At 39.8% G+C, this 25,985-nt stretch overlaps 1 long non-coding RNA gene across 1 annotated transcript; it reads right to left on the reverse strand.

Annotated features, from left to right (window-relative positions):
- Positions 1-10,779: 10,779 nt before the first annotated feature.
- On the reverse strand, positions 10,780-14,903 carry LOC134323803 (uncharacterized). The gene is made up of 3 exons (XR_010014114.1): positions 14,803-14,903; positions 13,477-13,522; positions 10,780-11,072 (listed from the first exon to the last, which is right to left on the reverse strand). It is a non-coding gene; the product is annotated as an uncharacterized LOC134323803 (long non-coding RNA).
- Positions 14,904-25,985: the final 11,082 nt, after the last annotated feature.

The raw sequence follows: 25,985 nt of genomic DNA on the forward strand, positions 1-25,985 counted from the left end.
TAAAATTTAAAATAATGAATAAAAATACAGAAGACATACCCTGGACATAAGAAGAAATTCTATAAAACTTATTAAGGGCAATGAAATGCCTGAGAGTATAAGTGTGTTTTTAAATTAGACTTAAAAACATCAATTGTGGATGACATCCTAATAAAAACAGGCAGACTATTCCACAGTTGGGGCAACAACGGAAAAAGCTCTGTCACCTTTTGACCTAAGTCTAGATTTGGGAATGTATAGCAGCAACTGATTGGAGGATCTTAAAACTCGTGAGGTTGAGTATGGGCGCAGGAGCTCAGTGATGTATTTTGGAGAATTGCCGTTCAGGACTATCAATAATAACTATCAATAAGACCTTGAACTCAATCCTGTATTTAACGGGCAGCCAATGTAGGGAGGCCAGCACAGGCGAGATGGACTCTCTTTTTTTTTTTTAAAGAATAAGAAACCTGCACTTGCCCATCTGCAAGAATATACTGAAGGACTCATGACTTTTTACTGCTCTCCAGCACTTACTACTTTAGCACAAATGTGCTTTAGTCTTTCAATCTTTGCAATACACCTCCACTACAATTTTCTTGTTTATGTAGGTGTCAACTGATTTTAATGACTCTGACACCAGGATATAGCAGTTTTTAAAGATCCATGAGTTCTAAAGATGGCTTACATCCTCAAAGATCACTTTAACTTCTGGAGCTATTTTACTGCTAAGTAAAGTGTGAGTATCATTACATTGCCTCGTCTGTATGGTGTGTTAGTGTGTGTTGTGCTGGTATGAGTAGATCAGACACAGCAGCCCTGCTGGTGTTTTTAAATACTGTGTCCACTCGCTGTCCACTCTATTAGACACTCCTACCTAGTTGGTTCACCTTGTAGACGTAAAGTCAGAGACGATCGCTCATCTATTGCTGCTGTTTGAGTTGGTCATCTTCTAGACCTTCATCTGTGGTCACTACCTACTCTGTAGTGGTCCTAGGAGAGTCCTGACCATTGAAGAACAGCATGAAACAGGGCTAACAAAGCATGCAGAGAAACTGATGGACTACAGTCAGAAATTGTAGAAGTACAAAGTGCTTCTATATGGTAAGTGGAGCTGACAACATGGACAGTGTATGTAGAAACAAGGAGGTGGTTTTAATGTTATGGTTGATCGGTGTAAACTACTGATATGATAGGGGTTTTACCAACAGTAGTCTGTAGCATTTTCACTGATTAAGAAACATCCAGTTAATACAGTTAAGTATGAGTAGAAAAGCCTTGTTGATGAAACAGGTCAGAGGACTACTACTAAAACTACTTATTATATTAATTATAATAATAGAAAAACTTGAAAACCCACACTGAATGTTAGTAATGTTTCTTTGTTTTCATAAAAGACAGTTTATTGTTGAGATATATAACAACTACAATCAGAAATGACACCGATTGATCTGTGCTCAAACTAATCTGTGATGAAATGATGGAAAATGAAAGCCTGTGCTCTGTCTGACAGGTACTTATTTCAAATTGTTAAACAGTTGTAAGGACAGTTGTAAGTGCCATTGAGAGTGCTTAAGTTTAAAAGCCAGCTTTTCTCATGGTATGTGTTTTGTTAGTGCCAAAGGCATAACTTCCACATCTATGAGTGCACTATTAATGCTAATGGGTTTAGATAAACACAGGTCAAACAGAAATATATTTTATAATAAATGACTTGATGTCTAAATGAGAAGTGTTTTGGCTGAAATTTGACATTACGCCCATAGTGTCATCCAAGTCAAGTGATTATATTACTGTGGCATCTGTGATTTTTATAGAGTCATGGGTTTACAGTTGATGAAATATGCAGACCAGTTATTTTCCATGACAGCCAATAATAAAAGGCAGCTAATTCTTTAATTAAAGTGACATTATCATCTTAACAACTAATTTGTTCACTTTAATCAATGAAACATAAGCCAGGGTTGGCCATGCTGCACTATACTTCGTCATTAAAGTTACAGCTGTATCACTAATCAGAATCATCTGGTGCTCCTGATCACATCATTCAGAGATTCATCCTTTGATGTCCTTTGTTGGTTTTCTCCTACAGTGCAGTACAAAAAAGAGCACTGAGCCTTTGGTGGATCATTTTATAAGCCAGTAATTGTCACGAATCTAGCCTCTTTGTGCTCCCAGTGTTAATGTGCCATGTCCCTGTCTCTGGGAGCACATGTTGGAGGTTGTTTTGTTCATCATAATTGGTCAATGAAGCTAATGATCCACAGCTGCTCCTTGTTTCAGGTGTAATGCTCAGGGCATTTAAGGGAGCAGCTGTGGGTCACTCGGCGGAGACTACAGTGGGGCCAAAAAATATTTAGTCAGCCACTGATTGTGCAAGTTCTCCTACTTAGAAAGATGAGAGAGGTCTGTAATTTTCATCATAGGTACACTTCAACTATGAGAGACAAAATGAGAAAAAAAAATCCAGGAAATCACATTGTAGGATTTTTAAAGAATTTATTTGTAAATTATGGTGGAAAATAAGTATCTGGTCACCCACAAACAAGCAAGATTTCTGGCTCTCACAGGCCTGTAACTTCTTCTTTAAGAAGCTCTTCTGTCCTCCACTCGTTACCTGTATTAATGGCACCTGTTTGACCTGGTTATCCGTATAAAAGACACCTGTCCACAGCCTCAAACAGTCAGACTCCAAACTCAACCATGACCAAGACCAAAGGGCTGTCGAAGGACACCAGGAAGAAAATTGTAGACCTGCACCAGGCTGGGAAGAGTGAATCTACAATAGGCAAGCAGGTTGGTGTGAATAAATCAACTGTGGGAACAATTGTAAGAAAATGGAAGACATACAAGACCATTGATAATCTCCCTTGGGGTCAAGATCTCATCCCGTGGGGTCAAAATGATCATGAGAACGGTGAGCAAAAATCCCAGAACTACACGGAGGGACCTGATGAATGACCTGCAGAGAGCTGGGACCAAAGTAAAAAGGCTACCATCAGTAACACACTACGCCGAGAGGGACTCAAATCCTGCAGTGCCAGGCGTGTCCCCCTGCTTAAGCCAGTACATGTCCAGGCCCGTCTGAAGTTTGCCAGAGAGCATATGGATGATCCAGAAGAGGATTGGGAGAATATCATGTGGTCAGATGAAACCAAAATGCAACTTTTTGGTAAACACTCAACTCGTCATGTTTGGAGGAAGAAGAATGCTGAGTTACACCATATCTACTGTGAAGCATGGGGGTGGAAACATCATGCTTTGGGGCTGTTTTTCTGCAAAGGGGACAGGACGACTGATCCGTGTTAAGGGAAGAATGAACAGGGCCATGTATCGTGAGATTTTAAGCCAAAACCTCCTTCCATCAGTGAGAGCATTGAAGATGGAACGTGGCTGGGTCTTCCAGCATGACAATGATCCCAAACACACCGCTCGGGCAATGAAGGAGTGGCTCCGTAAAAAGCATTTCAAGGTCCTGGAGTGGCCTAGCCAGTCTCCAGACCTCAACCCCATAGAAAATTTGTGGAGGGAGTTGAAAGTCCGTGTTGCCCCAAAACATCACTGCTCTAGAGGAGATCTGCATGGAGGAATGGGCCAAAATACCAGCTACAGTGTGTGCAAACCTGGTGAAGACTTACAGGAAACGTTTGACCTCTGTCATTGCCAACAAAGGTTACGTTACAAAGTATTGAGTTGAACTTTTGTTATTGACCAAATACTTATTTTCCACCATAATTTACAAATAAATTCTTTAAAAATCCTACAATGTGATTTCCTGGATTTTTTTTTCTCATTTTGTCTCTCATAGTTGAAGTGTAACTATGATGAAAATTACAGACCTCTCTCATCTTTCTAAGTAGGAGAACTTGCACAATCAGTGGCTGACTAAATATTTTTTGGCCCCACTGTATTTTGATTTCTCAGGATTGTCACGGTTTAGACTTTGTCATGGTTTATTGATTGAGAATTTAGACATCTTGCTCTTGTTTAAGCTCTTGCTCATGTTTAGAAGTGTTGTTTAGGTTAGTCTTGTTCGTGTTTGGTGTTAGCTTAGCATTTAGCTTAGGTCTTGTGTTTGTGTGTCTTGTGCAAACCTGTATTGTGTGTTTAGTTATTATTAAACCTTGTGAAACATATCTGCATGTGTGTCTGCCCCCTCTTGTCATGTCTTGGCCCATTCGTTACAGTAATGATACCCTTACCTGTTCCCAATTAACCTGCTCTTGTGAAATGTTTCAAAATGATGTAACTTGAACATTCTATCAAGTTTTTACTCTTATTTTGTCTCAGTGTTTTGAGTGTTACAGGTATCAAATTCAAAATTTGTAAGTTGGTCAGCCAAACATAAAAAATAAATGTTTTTTTTTTTTTTGTTAGTTAAATAAAGTTTAAGGAGAATAAAAAAATTACAGCTTATTTTATTACATTTACAAGTTAAATGTAATAAAACAAATGTGAAGAGTTTTTTCACTGTCCAGCTGTGTAGTATTCCAACATTATCATGCACAAGAACACTAACAAAATGTGTAAACTAAATTTTACTTGTGACATTTGTATCTGGAATATGTTGCTGGTGTCTCTCAAAACTAGGACCAATACCAGAAAAACAGCCACTACAAATAGAAATCAGTCAGAAGCAGAGTTAAACCAATGTTTTTTTTTTTAAGTCAGCTATTGCTAAAAGTAACACATCTCTTTGTAGTCTATTAGACTAATAGTATGGTAGAGACCACAAACAACAACAGACGCCTTTTTGGTATCTTTGTTTTTTGCATTAGATTTTATTTGGCATATGTTAGACATACACTGATCAGCCATAACATTAAAACCACCTCCTTGTTTCTACACACATTGTCCATTTTATCAGCTCCACCTACCATATAGAAGCATTTTGTAGTTCTACAATTACTAGTCCATCTGTTTCTCTGCATGTTTTGTTAGCCATCTTTTATGCTGTTCTTCAATGGTCAGGACCACTATAGAGCAGGTATTATTTGGGTGGTGGATCACTCTCAGCACTGCAGTGACACTGACATGGTGGTGGTGTGTTAGTGTGTGTTGTGCTGGTATGAGTGGATAAGACACAGCTATGCTGATGGAGTTTTTAAACACCTCACTGTCACTACTGGACTGAGAATAGTCCACCAACCAAAAATATCCAGCCAACAGCGCCCTGTGGGCAGCGTCCTGTGATCACTGATGAAGGTCTAAAAGATGACCAACTCAAACAGCAGCAATAGATGAGCGATCGTCTCTGACTTTACATCTACAAGGTGGACCAACTAGGTAGGAGTGTCTAATAGAGTGGACAGTGAGTGGACATGGCATTTTAAAACTCCATCAGCATTGCTGTGTCTTATCCACTAATACCAGCACAGGCTTTCTTAATGCATTAGAGCTTTTTGTGATCAGTGATTACTACAAATGGATGTGTCCCCTTGAGCCACATCCATGACACCACTTCTCTAGGGCCAGCTTGACAGAAAGTAACTCCTTATTACCTACATTATAATTCCTCTCAGCATGTGACAGTTTCTTTGAGAAGCAGGCAATGGGGTATAATTTCTTGTCAGCTATTGCTAAAAGTAACACATCTCTTTGTAGTCTATTAGACTAATAGTATGGTAGAGACCACAAACAACAACAGACGCCTTTTTGGTATCTTTGTTTTTTGCATTAGATTTTATTTGGCATATGTTAGACATACACTGATCAGCCATAACATTAAAACCACCTCCTTGTTTCTACACACATTGTCCATTTTATCAGCTCCACCTACCATATAGAAGCATTTTGTAGTTCTACAATTACTAGTCCATCTGTTTCTCTGCATGTTTTGTTAGCCCTCTTTTATGCTGTTCTTCAATGGTCAGGACCACTATAGAGCAGGTATTATTTGGGTGGTGGATCACTCTCAGCACTGCAGTGACACTGACATGGTGGTGGTGTGTTAGTGTGTGTTGTGCTGGTATGAGTGGATAAGACACAGCTATGCTGATGGAGTTTTTAAACACCTCACTGTCACTACTGGACTGAGAATAGTCCACCAACCAAAAATATCCAGCCAACAGCGCCCTGTGGGCAGCGTCCTGTGATCACTGATGAAGGTCTAAAAGATGACCAACTCAAACAGCAGCAATAGATGAGCGATCGTCTCTGACTTTACATCTACAAGGTGGACCAACTAGGTAGGAGTGTCTAATAGAGTGGACAGTGAGTGGACATGGCATTTTAAAACTCCATCAGCATTGCTGTGTCTTATCCACTAATACCAGCACAGGCTTTCTTAATGCATTAGAGCTTTTTGTGATCAGTGATTACTACAAATGGATGTGTCCCCTTGAGCCACATCCATGACACCACTTCTCTAGGGCCAGCTTGACAGAAAGTAACTCCTTATTACCTACATTATAATTCCTCTCAGCATGTGACAGTTTCTTTGAGAAGCAGGCAATGGGGTATAATTTCTTGTCAGCTATTGCTAAAAGTAACACATCTCTTTGTAGTCTATTAGACTAATAGTATGGTAGAGACCACAAACAACAACAGACGCCTTTTTGGTATCTTTGTTTTTTGCATTAGATTTTATTTGGCATATGTTAGACATACACTGATCAGCCATAACATTAAAACCACCTCCTTGTTTCTACACACATTGTCCATTTTATCAGCTCCACCTACCATATAGAAGCATTTTGTAGTTCTACAATTACTAGTCCATCTGTTTCTCTGCATGTTTTGTTAGCCCTCTTTTATGCTGTTCTTCAATGGTCAGGACCACTATAGAGCAGGTATTATTTGGGTGGTGGATCACTCTCAGCACTGCAGTGACACTGACATGGTGGTGGTGTGTTAGTGTGTGTTGTGCTGGTATGAGTGGATAAGACACAGCTATGCTGATGGAGTTTTTAAACACCTCACTGTCACTACTGGACTGAGAATAGTCCACCAACCAAAAATATCCAGCCAACAGCGCCCTGTGGGCAGCGTCCTGTGATCACTGATGAAGGTCTAAAAGATGACCAACTCAAACAGCAGCAATAGATGAGCGATCGTCTCTGACTTTACATCTACAAGGTGGACCAACTAGGTAGGAGTGTCTAATAGAGTGGACAGTGAGTGGACATGGCATTTTAAAACTCCATCAGCATTGCTGTGTCTTATCCACTAATACCAGCACAGGCTTTCTTAATGCATTAGAGCTTTTTGTGATCAGTGATTACTACAAATGGATGTGTCCCCTTGAGCCACATCCATGACACCACTTCTCTAGGGCCAGCTTGACAGAAAGTAACTCCTTATTACCTACATTATAATTCCTCTCAGCATGTGACAGTTTCTTTGAGAAGCAGGCAATGGGGTATAATTTCTTGGAGTTAACTTGCCTTTGGGAAGGAATGACTGTAATTCTAATCTCTGAAGTGTCCACTTCAACAGTGAATGGAAACTCCTGGCTGGAGAGGTAAGTCACCGTGGAGCACCCTTAAGGAAGGAGATGAGAGGTACAGCATCACTAGTAAAATTTGTAATGAAACAGTAAGTATTTAACAAAACCAAGACATTTCTGGAGACCTTGTATCATCTTTGGCTGAGGCCAAATATGGACTGCCTGTATCTTTTTATCCTTCATGTGTACTGTGTTAGGAAACAGGACATATCCAAGACAGAGGAGTGTAGATACATCAAACAGACATTTCTATAAATTTATGTAAAGTTGACGGGACAGGAGTTGTCTTAGTACCTCTTTCATGTGACTATCACAAATCTATGGAGAAGGACACAAAAGATTTCATTGATGAGGGACTGGATCATGAATGGGGCATTGGCAAGACTGAATGGCATGACCAGATATTCTTTGTGGAAGCTGCCTAATGTGAATCAAACTGTGCACACTCCTCAAGTCAAGTTTGTAAAAACCTGTGCTCCACACAGTTGTTTCAGTGAGGCTGGCACCAAGGGCATAGGCTAGTAAAACATCCTAGTCATTTGATATAGTGCTTAATAGTTAATAGAGGGTCCTACAACACCATTTTTATTCTCCATGAAAAAGAAGTCAGCTGAGGTAGGGGACTTTAATGGTCAAATAAATGCTAGCCCAAGGGCCTCCTGGACGTAATCTATCATAGCTGTAGTCTCTTTCAAAGAAAGGTTATACACAGGATCTGGTAAAAGGAACACCAGGGAGGAGATTTATGGAGCAATCTCAGAGTCTCTGAGGTGGGAGCCAAGAGGCTTTTTGTTTGCTAAACACCTTACCTAGTTCGTTTTAAGTTTCACTGACACGACTAAGGTCAGTGCTCACCGGACTTTCAATAGCTGTTGAGCCACATGTTATTTTGCCCTTTGAACAGGAGATGTAAGGTTTGTGCTGCTTGAGCCTTGAGAGCCCAAGGACAACAGAATATCTGGACGACAGTATGAAAAATGGGGACACCGATTCACTGTGCTGTGTTTTTTAGTGGACAGACAAGAGTTTTGTCAGATACTTAAACTTCCCTGTCCCCTATGGTCTACCATTTAGGGCTTGGATCTTTAAAAAGGGTCTCAACAGAGTCTGGTATTGGTTAATTTGCTGGTCGAAGATAAAATTGCCAGTTGACAGGTGTCAATTTGTCCTCTAGGGTTCCTACAGCTTAGCATTAAAAGTATAGTGGATAAGAAGTCTACAGGTTGAGAAAGAACATAACTTACAAGTCTGTACTTGAGCTGGGGTCTCTTGGGGCCTGAAATACATCGGTGCCCTGTGGCCTCGCAATATTTACAGAGACCATTATTTATTCTGCGGGCCATTTCCTCCAGTGATAGGTGGGCCTGATTGATCTACATAGCTTCAGGTCTCGCTAGACTGGAACTACAGACAGAGCATACAGGAAAATGAATAAGGATGTCGAGTTCCTAGGAGGTTATCTTACCTGATAGATAGGGCAATAAAACAGTCGAGGGGTAAAGGGTCATCAAGACAAGCCTGTTTAGTCTGTGCCTTAAGACAGAGGTCATGTCTGTGAGCAGAGATTAGGGCCTGTTTGTTTCTCCTAGTCTGTAAAACATCATCTTAATCATAGTTTAGAACGGCTTCTAAGACTGGGTCTCCTTTCCCAGTTTTTTTCCATATGGATGTGGCTTTTTCAGAAAGTCGGGTTATAATACATCCCATTTTATCAATTTCAGCAGAAAATCAGATAGTGTTATGCAAAATAAGGAGAGAGGTCTGTGGCAAAATCCTTGGCAGTCATTGGGGTTCCCATCAAACTTCTAAGTCTTACCCAACATGAACGAATGGAAAATTAGAGGGAGTTGACTCACCTCACCTGAATTACTGGATGGATTGGGCTGGTTAGCTACCAATTGTTCATTGAAAGTGGAAAGCATTTGTTTAATCTGGCCATTCTGTTTTTGGAGCATGTAGGTTGGACAGAATGGTTTTCAACCCTACAGTGTCCACATGGTTAACATCCTCCACATTCCCAGTGTTTGTCATGTATGGGAACAGCATTCTACATATAACAAGAATACAATGAGGCACGGGTTAAGAAAACTACTGTAAATATTTTATAACAGAATAAACACTGAAATATACAGACAATACAAATCACAACCCACCACCATCAACAGCTGAGACAAAACACTGTGGAAAACTATACGAAAACACAAAGTAAAAGGGCATGCAAAACTAGTGATAGATAGATAGATAGATAGATAGATAGATAGATAGATAGATAGATAGATAGATAGATAGATAGATAGATAGATAGATAGATAGAATGTAAGTGAATAATTTAACAATGCACATGTACAACAATGAGGCATAACATTTTGACCACCTTTCTAATATTGTGTTGGTCCCCCTTTTGCTGCCTAAACAGCCCTGACCCATCGAGGCATGGACTCCACTAGACCCCTGAAGGTGTGCTGTGGTATCTGGCACCAAGATGTTAGCAGCAGATCCTTTAACTCCTGTAAGTTGTCAGGTGGTGCCTCCATGAATCGGACTTCATGTGTTCATGTGTGAACAAATTATTAGTTATGTAAGATAAATAAATAAAAATCTGTGATGTACTGCTGCTGTGAAAACAGTTTGCTATTATCATCATTGCCAACTGAAAAGGCTTTCTTATTCTTTATTTGAAAAACAAATCTTGCTCCCCATCGTAGCTGCGGTCGCTTGCTTGTCTCAGCAAAGAGTGAGATGGACTTTTGTCTTGCACATGATTTGGAACAAACAGACAAAATCCAAGTTCATATATACACATATGATATATAATTTTAAATTCAGTATTGTCATTTTCAAATCTACATCAATGCAGGTATTAAGGATTCAAAAGAACAGCAACACAAATACAGTTTTTAGACGGAGCTCTATAGTCACTAGTGTTGTTTTTAGAACATGCAACTCACGTGATCCCTGAGGGCGATCAGGTGCCCGCGGGCACCGTGTTGGTGACCCTTGATGTAGATGTAAATATGTAATAACTTGTGTGTGGCATTGAACATTCTAACTGCCTGGGGGAAAAAACACTTTGTAAACGTGTCTGTTGAGCAGGACAGAGTCAGCAGTCTGTTACTAAACACACTCCTCAGTCTGGTGATTGTGCTATTCAGTGGGTGGTGTGTGTTATGCACAATAAATAATATATTTTAAGTGTTCTTTTCTTTGTCACCTGCATAAAATGATCTAACTCTGTGCCAAACACAGAGCCAGCTTCCCTCACCAGCCTGTCAAGCTGTGTAGCATCTCTCATCTTTAGGCTACCTCCCCAACACACCACAGCATAAAATAGGACATAGAGATAAAAGACTGGAAAAGCAGCACCAGGATTTTATTACAGGTTTTAAAGTACTCCAGCCTCCTCAAGAAGTAGAGAACGTTTTGTCCTTTCCTGTATATTGAGTTTGTGTTGTCTGACCAGTCTAGTTCATAAGTTCTGAAAGCAGTGACTGGATGGTGTTGGAGGTGCTGGAAAAATCTGAACATAATTTTCACAGCTCAGAGGTGATGTGTCAAGGTGAGAGTAGGTCCTGTGTAGCAGGGAGAGGATGACATCTTCCACCCCCGTATTTTCCTGGTAAAAAAAAAACTGCAGTTGATGATGAACCTGTGCAGGAATATATACACCAAACAGTGAGGTGGATAAATAGAACATGCATTTAGTGAGAATATAATACAACAGTGCACTTAACATGCATGACAAAGTATGTAATGGTGTAAAGCCAATTGCTAATGCCTAGTTTAACTACACAATTTTTGCCCTGATTTTCACTCGCCAACTGGACGCCACTAGATGTGCCGACTCGGAAGCTACTCAGTGTTCGAAAACTTCAGCTCCTGATCACTATGTGTGAACTGTTCAATGACTCAATCCGACTCAAGAAAAATATCTAGGGCCGTTTCCTAGATAGGGACTCTCTCATGACTGCAACTACGACCTCTGCTGGCTGATTGATGGCGCCTGCACAGAGACGGGGAGAGAGTGCAATGATCAGGGTGTGTCTCTCCATACACAGAGCTGGTTTGCAGCTGATCTCGTCTGGTGTAGGTGACAAAATGCATACGGCTGCTGCCCATGTGTCAAAGGGGGCGTGGGTTAGCTTTGTTCTTCTCAATCAGATCCAGGGCCAGCATTAGTGGAGAGGAAGCATGACGCAATCGGGCAATTGGACGCGCTAAAAGTCGGGGAAAAAAAGGGAAGAAAATGCATAAACAAAATCTAGCATGCTAAATATCTGGACCAGTCGGCGAGTCAAAATCATGTATTATGAAAAGCATTGCGAGCAGGTGCTATTTTGAACTACAGCCAATGAGAACGCAAGATACGGGGTGAGGAAAAACCCGGGGGAGGAGTTGTACAAACATGGGACAGGGCATAATATAGTTTTTATCAGAATACATCGGTATACACACAAGCTTTATAGTATTTGTGATGTTATCGTCTCAACTCTGATCGCTCGCTTCTGGTTGACGTGCATTTTTGGACATGGTATCACTAAACCTTCCGTCAATTCTCGCGTGTGTTTTCATGACAAAACGTAGTTTGGGAGACCAGACAGTCTGCGATTCCTCCTGAGGGTAGATCGTTTAGTGTGTGACTCCCTATCGCTGATCAGTCGTGTAGTGTGAAATCCACAACGACTTAAAAGACTCCCGATTGCAAAAGACCCAGTTGTGTAGTGTGAACTGTACAGTGATCTGAACAAATCGAATGTTGTGTAGTGTGAACTTGGCATTAGGCTAACATGGCTATAAGTGCAAAAATGTGAATCCATCCTCTTTGTGCTCCCAGAGTTTGTTTAGGTGCCACGCCCCGGTCTTGGGGAGCACATGATTGAGGAGGCTTTTGTTTGTCTACGCCTCCTCATTTTGATTAATCAGTGAAGCTAATGATCCACAGCTGCTCCTTGTTTCAGGTGTAATGCTCAGGACATTTAAGGGAGCAGCTGTGTATCTGAGATGTTCATGTAAGGGCTTGGTTATTGTCATGTCATGATTTTGCTATTCATGGACTTGGATTATGCTCTTGCTCATGCTTAAAAGTCTTGTTTGGTTTAGTCTTGTTCATGTCTTGAGGTAGTCTAGTTCATGTTTAGCATTAGCATTGTTCCTGTGTGTTTAGATTGCCGTTAGCAGTTAGTGTAGCATTTAGTTTAGCTTTAGCATTGTTCATGTGTGTTTAGATCAGTGTTAGTGGCTAGCTTAGCATTTAGCATAGGTCATGTGTTAGTATGTCTTGTCTTGTGGACCCTTGTCTTGTCTTTTGTTATTATTAAACGTCGTGAAACATCTCTGCATGTGTGTCTGTTTTAATAACATCCTGTTCCTCTTGACGCGTTTGACATGTACCTATTCAGGTCACGTCGTATAATTTTATTTTGAATCCTCCCGGCTTCGCCGGCCCGTGGTGCAAAACAGGTTGGGGACAGCTGGTATAAATAATAGAATTGGTGACTGTGATGTTCGACCATTAGCGCAAAATGTAAACAAAACATATGAGCAGCTGTTCTTTAGGTCACTAGGAATGTCAGTTAATCAATTGCAATTATTTTTATATATTTTATGAAATGGTTTTATCTGAAATGACAATGCTCCAATCCACATGGCATGAGAGTTTCAAAAATAGTTTAATGACCTGGTGATGGCCTTCATAAGCAATTATATTTTGCTACAACCCTAACAGTCACCAGATATAAATCTAATTAAATACAAAATGGATTTGTTTTTACTGACATTTTGAGTTGTGCACTGCACCACCATTAAAAATCCAATCTTTTTATCTTTAGACCTTTTGAATAAATGCTGTGGGTGCCATGGTGGCACAGTATGATGCACTCTCAACTCATTCTAGTCCACAGGCAGCCAGGGTCCTTTCTGTGTGGAGTTTGGATGTTATCCCTGTGTCTGTATGGGTTTCCTCCGGGGGCTCCAGTTTCCTCCCACAAGTTCAAACACATTCAGGTCTATTTAAGCGACTTAATATTGTCGTGAATGTGGGTGTGACTGCTTACCTGTCTGAGGATTCCTTTTTGAATCAGACCCACCAAGAATAAAGTGCTGGTAAAACAGAGAATGAATGAATGAATGAATGAATACAGTTGGCTGCTTTTGACCTGTTCATATACAAATCCATCATGTTTTTTTCTTTTTTCCTTAATTTTTACCATTATTTGTTATAAAAACAAAACCAATGATTTAATAACTTTATATGTAATTGTCAGTTTCACTCACTTTCTAAGCCGCTTATCCTAATCAGGGTTGCAGGGGGTGCTGGTGCCCATCCAAGCTCTCAATGGGCACAAGGCACATAGAAACACCCTGGACAGGGCACCAGTCCATCACAGGGAAGAAACACATTCCCACCTTACCACACACATCTAAGGGCAAATTTCTATCTCCAATGAACCTAACTGCATGTCTTTGGACTGTGGGAGGAAACTGGAGCTCCCAGAGGAAAACCACACAGACACAAAGAGGACATGCAAACTCCACACAGAAAGGACCCAGATGGTCTACCTGGGAATCAAACCTAGGACCTTCTTGCTGTGAGGCGACAGTGGTAGCCACCATGCCACCCTTTATATGTATTTATCCTTAAACTTAAGCTGGCAATTGCTGACAAAAATATTCTTTTTAATAAAAAAAAAAAATACATCAGCTGCACATACAAGAACAGTTCAAAAACCTTCCAGATAATCTTTAAACCAAAACAAGGTCAGATTTCCTCAGCATGTGATTCCTAAGAAAACTTCACTTTGATGAACCTGTGGAAGATTATGCCAGAGGGGGCTGGCAGGAAAAGTACTATTAAACTCCGTGTTTACAAACAGAGCAAGAAAGGCATGACTTGTATTACTGTTGCATGCGCAGAGCAGGCAAGAGGACTATCAATTAGTCGGATAACCTGCAGAGCATGATGAATTTCTAAAACTTGTGGTTCAAAAGTTCAAGGGTTAAGCACTAAGCTACTTCTCTAACAGAACTATTTCTTTTTCAATTATATTTTTATTAACTGCTTTATCCTGGTCAGGATCGTGGCAGGTCAGTAAGAAAGGAATACCCTGGCTGGGGCACCCATCCATTGTGGGGCCTTTAACCACCTTTGTAGACATATGGCTGACCAATGACTTTTACCTTAAAATCGAAGTGTGTGCGAGTCGCTTTGTTTACATTTATGCTGTCCATTTTACTTCAAATAAATGAGCATTAAAAAATCCTGTAAAAGTTCAATATTTGATAATGCTTTGCTATCAATGCAAAATGAAAGTGCACAGTAAACAGCAGCACTGCGACCCAGATCAACCACACAGCAGCATAAAAGCATAACCGCTGCTTACCTGAGCTTCTCTTCTTTAAATTGAGACCAAATCTATATCCGTGTGTTGTTCCATTAGGGATAAAATCCATTAGTTTTTCTTCTTGGTGGTCATCTTGTATGTTTCTGAATATTTCCAGAATATATAAATCCATTTCCAACTGTGTTTGTCCACCAAACTAACAAAAACTTAGTCCTAGTCAGATATTTTATTCTCTCGGCTTTCACAGTAAAAAGCTGAAACTGGTAATTCATTAACTAAGCTGTCACTTATACCTCTACAACCAATAAAGAGAGAGTTTTTCATTGCCAGCTCACCTAAATGACGCATATATTGCATATATTGCTTTGGATTAGAGCAGGGGTGTCAAACTCACGGCCCGCGGGCCAGATCCGGCCCACCACGTCATTTTATGTGGCCCGCGAGAGCTTAAACGACTGTACGCTTGTTGTGATGGTTCGAGTCGTTACAGAGACGCACTTATAATTTAATGGGACTCCTGCGCCTTTAAGCCTTTAACTGTTGACATCGTAGTCATGGCAACTAACTTTGACCTTCGCTGAGAAAAGTCCATGTGACTTTTACGGCAAAAGAACGCGGGTAGTAATGTAAACAATAATAATAAATATAAATAATTATTTTGTAATATAATACCAAAGCATCATCTGTAAGTAGTGGCGTTTATATTCTCAGTTGTTTGTAAATGTTTAGTGAGTATATCACAGCGTTTTAGTACCGTTACTATAGCAATTAGTATCTTTACACAAAATGCTAACTCGTTAGCGCTATTTTACGTTTGGTTAAATCTCATATTGTACCAGATGTAACACTTGACTACAGCTGTGTGCTTTTACTGTATTAAGTTCTTTATTGTTTTTATTGTTTGTATTTTTACTTCATTTTGATGCACACAGTGTATCACAGCTGGGAAGCAAATAAACCGACTGTATTCTGAAGAGAGCTGTCTGTCTGTCTGTCTGTCTGACTAGCTGAGCAAGAGGGATAAACTATTAGTGAGGGCAGAACAATTGTCTTAAAATACACTGTAAAATCCTACATTAACTGCATCTCTCAAAACGCATGCTGATTTTGTGACCTGCAAAGTGACACATCCCGCCAGTAGATGATGTTAAGAAATATTTACACATAATCCCAAAATGTACAAGAAGATAATTAAGAAAATTAAGCAGAAGGAGGAAATTTAATGAAAATGAAAACAAGTTTGTGCTTCAGGAAGAGAAAACGGTGCGTCTCTTGTGTTATGAGGCTGTGTCTGTGGTAAAGGAGGACAATATAAATGCAGAATTTAGCCTCCAAGAAAAACAACAGACTGCAATCACAGCAGGATACGTTACAATCGGCCTTTTGAGGGCCACCATAATGCTGATGTGGCCCTCGGTGAAAATGAGTTTGACACCCCTGGATTAGAGGAACAACTGAAGTTCTGCCCAAAATCTGAATTCGGAAGCCCTGATTGGTTTTTCAAGACCTGAACCACGACTGAATCTCTGAATCAAATCCACACTGATCCACGGAGTTGTTTACACACAACCCCATAATGAAATGGAATGACCAAAACGAATAAATCTTTACCATAGATAAGAGCACAGCTCCCTGATTTGGTTCCAATGAATAATTCGTTTAAAAAGAGTCGTTTCTGAGTTGTTTTTACTCAGTGATCAGTTTGCTTTTTCACAGACTGATGTAAAGAAATGGGGAGGGGTACATTTCATGTGTATAGACAGAGTCTGGCAGAGCTTTAGAGCTGTCAAATGTATTGAATAATGACACTATTAAGACTTTTTTTTACTTCAATAACTCCAGATCAGAATTAGCTAAAAGCAAAAATTTGATATGGTGATTGTAAACAACATTTGCCACAGGAACAAACTGTTGGTAATGGCATTAAATATTATATAATATTTTAATATTATATATGCAGTTCCATGGGACCATTGAATGCATTAACAGGTTTCCCATACATCCTTATGGGAAAAATACCTTGAAACCCAACGCCTTTTAAACTCAGCACCACTCCAAGAACAAATTAACGTTGAGTTTCATGGTACCACTGTACTGGTTTGCAATTAACATTTCAATTCATCCCAAAGATGCTCACTACTGTTGAGCTCAGGGATCATTGCGGGCTATTGGAGCTTCTCCACACAAAACTCATACAACCTTTTTATTTCTTTTATTTATCTTTTAGTTTATTGGCACAAATTATGGACCTTCATGTGCTCCAAGTTTAAAGCAGATAATTTGTTGTACATGATTAATTTATACACCTGTTAGCAACCTGAACTCGGTAGTGGAACACCAATTTCACAGTTACAAAGAATATGGATTAAATCCAGGTCCTTAGGCCCTTCTTGTACTAAATGACTCCAATTTTCTCTGTTGTTAATGAGGATACAAAAGGTAATCTGAAATGCACTTAATATAAATAAACAACACCCACACACTTACTCCTTTTTTACCTAAGATAAATATTTTTGTTCAAGGAGCTGTTATTGCTGAAAGCAAAATCTCACCGCTTTGTTAGATTCAATTCAAGTGCGGACAAACACATGGAGACTTATATGACTGAGTAATCAAGATCTATTCATACAGTGCAGCCATATAAAGTCCAGCATGTGCGATAACAATACTTAAATAACAGTACACCAGCTTTATGTGTTTAATAAGAACTATGGTATCAGTTAATTTTTTATGTTTAATTATCTTAAATGGATTTCTTAATTTTACACGTTTTGTAGGTTATGGGTAAATACTGTATATACACATTATGTTGTATTGTATTGTATTGTATTGTATTGTATTGTATTATTATATTATATTATATTATATTATATTATATTATATTATATTATATTATATTATATTATATTAATTATATTATATTATATTATATTATATTATATTATATTATATTATATTATATTATATTATATTTATTATACTATATTGGAAAGTGTATTGCACCACCATAGTGGACTGTCCCTCCAAACTCCAAAAAAAAAAAAAAAGCCTTTGGCATGAGATCAGCTAAAGTGTTTTTTAAGCAAGATTAGATAAAAAAAAGTTCACTTTCACAACTACACAACTCAAACAATTACAGATCATTATCAAAAGCAGAGATGATGAAGTATAGTGGTAAACACGCCCCTGTCTTAAGTGTTTGGAACATATTGCACTTATTACATCCAGAATGAGCATATACACAATATTGCCAAAAGTATTTGCTCGTCTGCCTTCACATGCATATGAACTTGAGTGACATCCCATTCTTAATCCATAGGGTTTAATATAATGTCGGTGCACCCTTTGCAGCTATAACAGCTTCAACTCTTCTGGGAAGAGAAGCGCATTTGTGAGGTCAGACACTGATGTTGGACGAGAAGGCGTGGCTGGCAGTCTTCGCTCTAATTCATCCCAAAGGTGTTCTATTGGGTTGAGGTCAGGAGTCTGAGCAGGCCAGTCAAGTTCTCCCACACCAAACTCGCTCATCCATGTCTTTATGGACCTTGCTTTGTGCACTGGTGTGCACTCATGTTGGAACAGGAAGGGGCCATCCCCAAACTGTTTGCACAAAGTTGGGTGCATAAAATTTTTTAAAATCTCTTGGTATGCTGAAGCATTAAGAGTTCCTTTCACTGGAACTAAGAGGCCAAGCCCAACTCCTGAAAAACAACCCCACACCATAATCCCCCCTCCACCAAACTTTACATTTGGCACAATGCAGTCAGACAAGTACCGTTCTCCTGGCAACCACCAAACCCAGACGCGTCCATCGGATTGCCAGATGGAGAAGCGGGATTCGTCACTCCAGAGAACACGTCTTCACTGCTCTAGAGTCCAGTGGCGGCGTGCTTTACACCACTGCAGCTGACGCTTTGCATTGCGCTTGGTGATGTAAGGCTTGGATGCAGCTGCTCGGCTATGAAAACCCATTCCGTGAAGCTCTCTATGCACTGTTCTTAAGCTAATCTGAAGGCCACATGAAGTTTGGAGGTCTATAGCGATTGACTATGCAGAAAGTTGGCGACCTCTGCGCACTAAGGGCCTCAGCATCCGCTGACCCCACTGCATGCCTAGGTGCTTGGTTTTATACACCTGTGGCCATGGAACTGATTGGAACACCTTAATTCAATGATTTGGATGGGTGAATAAATACTTTTGGCAATATAGTGTAATTTTAAAAACCCATAAAACTATTTAGTTGAAACATTTAAAGTCTTGTATATGTAGTGTTCTTAATTTAATAAAGGTCAACTTGATTAGCAAATTATTTCTGTCTATTTTTATTCACACTTTCCTACTAACCCAACATTTTTGTTATTGGAGTTATATGATAATAAATACAGTCAACTATAAAACATTAATCATTTATGATATGGGTCTGTAATTATCTTTCCAACAATGCAGTGAACAAATAAAGCATTTCTTACATTTTCGTTTTTGTAGATGATCACCTTTTGCCATCCAGATAGTTAGTGGTGAATTTAGCTTACAGCTTTGAAGTGAAAGGGTGCAGCTCTTTTTAAGTGTTGTTATTAAGCACATTTCACCATGACTACACTATCAGGCTCTTAAAGCCATTTCCTCTGGCATATTTTAGTTCCAGTGCAAAGCTTAGCCTAGACATGCACACTGCAGAAAATAGAATTTCCAGAGTCAAGTAATCTCTGGCAGTAAAGGACCCTGGACCTTATAGTCTATAAGATTGTGTAAACGACATAAAAAACTGGATGTCGTGTAATTTTCTTTTACTTAATTCAGATAAAACTGAGGTTTTACTTGTTGGCTCTAAAGCTGCAAGAGACAAGTTGTCTAACCTGGTGCTAAACCTAAACACTTTCTCTGTTACTCCTAGCTCAGATGTAAAAAACTTGGGTGTCACAATAGATTCAGATCTCTCCTTTGATACACACATTAATAATATTACTAGAGTTGCTTTCTATCATTTGCGTAATATTTCTAAAATAAGAAATATACTATCTGTTAATGACGCCGAAAAACTGATCCATGCGTTTATAACTTCTCGGTTAGATTATTGTAATGCTCTTCTAACTGGATGCTCTGGTAGATCCATAAACAAACTCCAGTTAGTTCAAAATGCAGCAGCTCGAGTGCTAACTAGAACTTAAAAATTTGATCATATCACTCCTGTTCTATCATCTCTACACTGGCTGCCAGTTAAATTCCGCATTGATTACAAAATACTTTTACAAACCTATAAAGCGCTACATATCTGAGTGAACTTATTAATCACTACAACCCAGCGCGTCCACTTCGTTCACAAGATGCAGGGTTACTTATAGTTCCTAAAATTAAAAAGACCACAGCTGGTGGAAGAGCATTTTCTTACAAAGCTCCACAACTTTGGAATAATCTTCCTGCCTCTATTCGGGATTCGGACACAGTCTCAATGTTTAAGTCTAGACTGAAAACATATTTATTTTCTCAGGTTTTTGATTAATATAGACAAAGGCGCAGAGCTTGGAGGTTCTTGGTCATAGAAACTTGTGGTGATCAGGGATGTTGGGTTGCTGTCGTTCTGCCTCTCTTGTCCGATCACTCCGGTTTGGGTAGGAGAGGTGGGCGCTGATGTCCTGTGAAAGCCTTCATGACCTTGTTACCTGCTCGCTCTCCCTTTTAGTTATGCTGTAATATTTAGGGCTGCCGGAGTCTAAAACTCTCTGTAAAACTGTTTTACTCAACTAGCATTGTACATTATTAACTACATTCTTTGTTGTTTTACTCCAAAGGCATTCTGATGGAAACCTGTTTACCCGCCAAGGTTAAGGATTAAAGTCGAGACTGCCGTGACAACGATGCTGCTCCTGCTGGATGTGACGGATCTGGAGTAATTGCACCAAGAATGACAAGAACTCACTACAGACTTTATTGAAGACTAGAGCAAATAACAACTCTATTATTATTGATTTATTTATTTATCTATTTATTACCAGTTATAACTTTTAGATCATTTAATTCTGTGTTTGTATGCTTTGTGTAAATCGTGTATTTATTTAAAGTATCCTCCAGACCACCCAAGAAGGATGGGCCCTGCTGAGTCTGGTTCCTCTCAAGGTTTCTTCCTGTAATTTTCAGGGAGTTTTTCCTTGCCACAGTTGCCCTCGGCTTGCTCAACAGGGATTTTTGTATCTGTTGGTCCTGGATTTTGTAAAGTTGCTTTGAGACAATGTCTATTGTAAAAAGCGCTATATAAATAAAGTTGACTTGACTTGACTTGACTATTCTGGAAGACTGTCTTTGTGTGTCTGCATAATATGGACAGAATTTTATGTTAAGTATGTCCCCTTGTTTGACATGTCCTATTATCGTGTCCTATTATAATGTCCTAGACAAAAAGTTGGACAAATTGTCTGGACAAAATGCTATTTGAGGCATAATTTAGCAGACTCACTGACATGTCAAAATAGATTTATAAATTGCCACTAATGGCTGAATTAGAGAGATCTCTCTTAATCAGGACTGACATGCACACCAGCCATCTACTTTTACCGGCTTAGTCTAATAACTCATTGTTACGCACTGGTGTTTGGGCCTCTCTTGTTCCCAGACTGGCTGCCTGGTTGTGGTGGATTTCCTAGATTAGATCTGGGTCCATAATATGCAGGGCTGGAACCCAAGATTTTTTTTTCTGTACTTTATCCCTCCCTTTCTTCACCCAATGCATATCCAGTAGCCACTTAAGGGTGTAATCTGCTGCCCCAGCAACCAATCAAGGCAGGGGTGGTTTGGGTGTGGAAGAGGGGTTAACTGTGCTGCATAGTATTGTTGGTTGTTGGTTTAATCTGTATAGAATAGAGTTGGGAAGCTGCAATGTAGTTGCCTTGGTCAGTGCCCAGTCTGAGAGCAGGGCAATAAAGTGAGCCACCTTATTATGATCGCTCTGATGGAAAGTGCAATTTAGAAATTCCACTTAAAGGATGTACCCTCAACATTTCTGCAATTTAGTTGGGACATTACTGACTAATTTATAATCAGATTAATACCTTAGTTTCAAAAAGTTTTCAGACACTTTGACTTTGTGCACACTTTGTGTTGTGGATTTCATTTTAAATGGATATAATTGCCTCATCAAGCTACACTTCTCATCAATCACTCCCCCCCCCCCCCCATGTAAAGTGGAGAGTGAAAAGAATTAATCTTTTTTAGGACATTGCAGACAGTATAAATGTTCTTTGGGAAAACCTCCTGCAACAGCCTCCACTCCTCTGAAACAAAATCCACAAGATTAAGTGTGTATGTCTGTGGGAATTGGTGCCTATTTAGTCAAAACAGCAATTGTGAGGTCAGACAAAGATTTGGACAATGTGCCATGGGCAAGCTGTAGCCTAGTGGTTAAGGTAAAGGACTAGTAATCCAAAGGTTGCTGGTTCAAGCCCCACCACTGCCAGATTGCAGCTGTTGGGTCCTTGAGCAAGGCCCTTAACCTTCAATTGCTCAGACTGTATAATGTAACTGTAATGTAAGTCACTTTTGATAAAAGCGTCTGCTAAATGCTGAAAATGTAAATGCCATGGCTTGCAATTATTGTTTTGATTCATTCTAAATGTATTTATCAGGTTTGGTGTTAGGGCTCTGTGCAGGCAGCTGATTTTCCTCAACAACCTGTCAAACCAGGTCTTTATGGACCTCACTGTGCAGACTGACGTTTTCCAAACTGCTGCCACAAAGTTGAAAGCATATCATTAATTATATTTAATTGATTTTAAACGTTAGCAGTTGATGTGTCTGAAACACCTAAACACCAAATAATTTGATTTAGGCTGCTAATACTTTCGACTATACACTGATCAGCCATAACATTAAAACCACCTCCATGTTTCTACACTCACTGTCCATTTTATCAGCTCCACTTACCATATAGAAGCACTTTGTACTTACAATTACTGACTACAGTCCATCTATGGTGTGTTTGTGTGTTGTGCTGGTATGAATGGATCAGACACAGCAATGCTGATGGAGTTTTTAAGCACCTTACTGTCACTGCTGGACTGAGAATAGTCCACTAACAGCGCCCTGTGGGCAACGTCCTGTGACCACTGAGGAAGGTCTAGAAGATGACCAACTCAAACAGAAGATAGATGAGCGATCGTCTCTGACTTTACATCTACAAAATGAACCAACTAGGTAGGAGTGTCTAATAGAGTGGACAGTGAGTGGACACGGTATTTAAAAACTCCAGCAGCGCTGCTGTGTCTGATCCACTCATACCAGCACAACACACACTAACACCTCTGCTAACAACGCTAGTGCCCAAGACTGAACCCATGGAATCCTTACTATACAAACACAAATTCATCCAAAAGCCCTTGACACAAACACAGTTTTGTTTGCTATGCAGAGTGAATAATGGTCTGATCTTAGTCCCACATTCATTACCCATCTAAAATATTTAACAAGTGCGCAAGCTTGTGGTGTTAGGAAAAAAAAAACTTTTAAGTTCCCTGGAAATATGCTATTTTTAGTTTTTTTTTAAACATGGAAAAACAATTAATCGACTACACATAACATACTGGAATGTAGGCACATATGTTAAAGTCAAGGCTGAAGTATTATGATTTATTAAATGAATTGAAGGGTAAATAAAACAAAAATGAACAGTTCTATGCACTGATACACTGAATATGTCAGGATTTGCTAATCAGATTTGTTCAAGGATTTAGTGAGACAAGTGTTTGGTTTGAAAACAATCCTTGTCCTACACTAATGTTTTTAAAATGTGTTCAGTAGTGTGTTTCAGTTTGAAAATGTGGGGGAGTGGTGCAACAGAGGAGTATCTTCCAAAATTTAGAACTTACAAGAAATTTCCCTGAGTTTTCTTAAGGCCAAAGAATACACAACAGCTTAGTGTTACTCAAGGGATATTAAAACAGCCCTGCTCATTTATTATTTGCTCCTAAGGTGAAGATTTTTAGCTTCTTTAGCTAATATACTTCTTTTACTAATATACAGGTAATTTTCTAAAAAGATATTGAATCTGGACTCAAGCCAGAGTTAAAACCGTGGGTATATTAGTGTGGCCAATTACCTGCAAACTGGATACATTCCAAAATGGAGATGACTAACCAACATTCTTTGATTTTGTTTGATAAACAGTCCTGTTATTATTGTCCAGAATAAGTGCGCTCAAAAAGCATGCTAGCACACCAGAGCTGACATTTTGAAATCGTCGGTTCAAACTCAGCTCTGCCTTCCGGCAGGCTGGGCGCCTACACGAACAACAATTGGCTGTTGTTTGGGGGGGTGCAGGAGGGGACCTCATAACTGATGCAATTACAACCGCTGCTGGCTGATCGATGGCATCTGCAAAGAGACGAGGGATAATGTGTGATCAGGGTGTGTATCTTTGTACACAAATCTGATCCGCATATGAACTCGCCTCGTGCAGGTGAAAAGATACAGTCAGCTAGGCTACTGCACACGTGTCTGAGGGGGTGTGTGTCAGTCTCGGCTCTCCTCAATTAGAGTGGAGGTCAGTGGTGGTGTGTTAGTGTGTGTTGTGCTGGTATGAGTGGATCAGACACAGCAGCGCTGCTGGAGTTTTTAAATACCGTGTCCACTCACTGTCCACTCTATTAGACACTCCTACCTAGTTGGTCCACCTTGTAGATGTAAAGTCAGAGATGATCGCTCATCTATTGCTGCTGTTTGTGTTGGTCATCTTCTAGACCTGCATCAGTGGTCACAGGACGCTGCCAACAGGGTGCTGTTGGCTGGACGTTTTTGGTTGGTGGACTATTCTCAGTCCAGCAGTGACAGATGGGTGTTTAAAAACTCCATCAGCATTGCTGTGTCTTATCCACTCATACCAGCACAACACACACTAACACACCACCACCATGTCAGTGTCACTGCAGTGCTGAGAATGATCCACCACCCAAATAATACCTACTCTGTACTGGTCCTGTGAGAGTCCTGACCATTGAGGAATAGCAGGAAAGGGGGCTAACAAAGCATGCAGAGAAACAGATGGACTACAGTCAGTAATTGTAGAACTACGAAGTGCTTCTATATGGTAAGTGGAGCTGATAAAATGGACAATGTGTGTAGAAACAAGGAGGTGGCTTTAATGTTATGGCTGATTGGAGTAGGTTTCAATCCCAGCCCCAGAAACACTGGGTTCAGTATGGAAATATTACTTGTGAAGAGTGTCAGTTCATCTCCTGGTGTCACAGTAGCTCAGACAATGGAGCTAATTTTAAAGTAACCAATACATGTAATGAAATAATTGTGTGAGGCTAAAAGAAACACAGTAAAAAAACAGATTATACAGAAGAAACCCATGCAAACACGGAATTTCCCTTTTGGGCGAGTCTTGATGATTTGAATCCGACTTTAAGGACCTACAGTAAGTAATATATCATTGGTCTCAGCTCATGTATACTTTCCCACACTGTTTGTTGCTTCATACTGTTCAGTGAGTCTCATTGCTCCACACGTAATGGTTTTGTCTGACAGTGTGTGATTTGATGTTTTATTTACTAAGACAGCCTAGAACAGAGAAGCTTTTTAGTCTCTCTCTCTTACTCTCGCCCTCTTTTTTTTTTTACATCTGTCTTTTGGGCATGATTGATAGTGCCTCAGTTTCATGTTGTTAATTTTCCACACCAAACCTCTCAGCAATCAACAAGGTTTTCTAAAATCTCACTGTGCAGGAGTTAAGCACACTTTAATTTGGCCACTTATTGAAAAAAAAATGTCAAAACACACCATGCCAAAGTGCACAACATAATCCACAGATGCAATACACCGATCAGGCATAACATTATGACCACCTTCATAATATTGTGTTGGTCCCCATTTTGCTGCCAAAACAGCCCTGACCTGTCGAGGCATGAACTCCACTAGACCCCTGAATGTGTGCTGTGGTATCTGGTACCAAGATGTTAGCAGCAGATCCTATAACTCCTGTAAGTTGCGAGGTGGGGCCTCCATGGATCGGACTTGTTTGTCCAGCACATCCCACAGATGCTCGATTGGATTGAGATCTGGGGAATTTGGAGACCAAGTCAACATCTCAAACTTGTTGTTGTGCCCCTCATTCCTGAAATATTTTTGCTTTGTGGCAGGGCGCATTATCCTGCTGAAAGAGGCCACAGCCATCAGGGAATACCGCTTTCATGAAAGAGTGTACATGGTCTGCAACAATGCTTAGGTAGGTGGTA

The sequence above is a fragment of the Trichomycterus rosablanca genome, chromosome 1, assembly GCF_030014385.1.
Source record: "Trichomycterus rosablanca isolate fTriRos1 chromosome 1, fTriRos1.hap1, whole genome shotgun sequence".
Classification (NCBI taxonomy): Eukaryota; Metazoa; Chordata; class Actinopteri; order Siluriformes; family Trichomycteridae; genus Trichomycterus; species Trichomycterus rosablanca.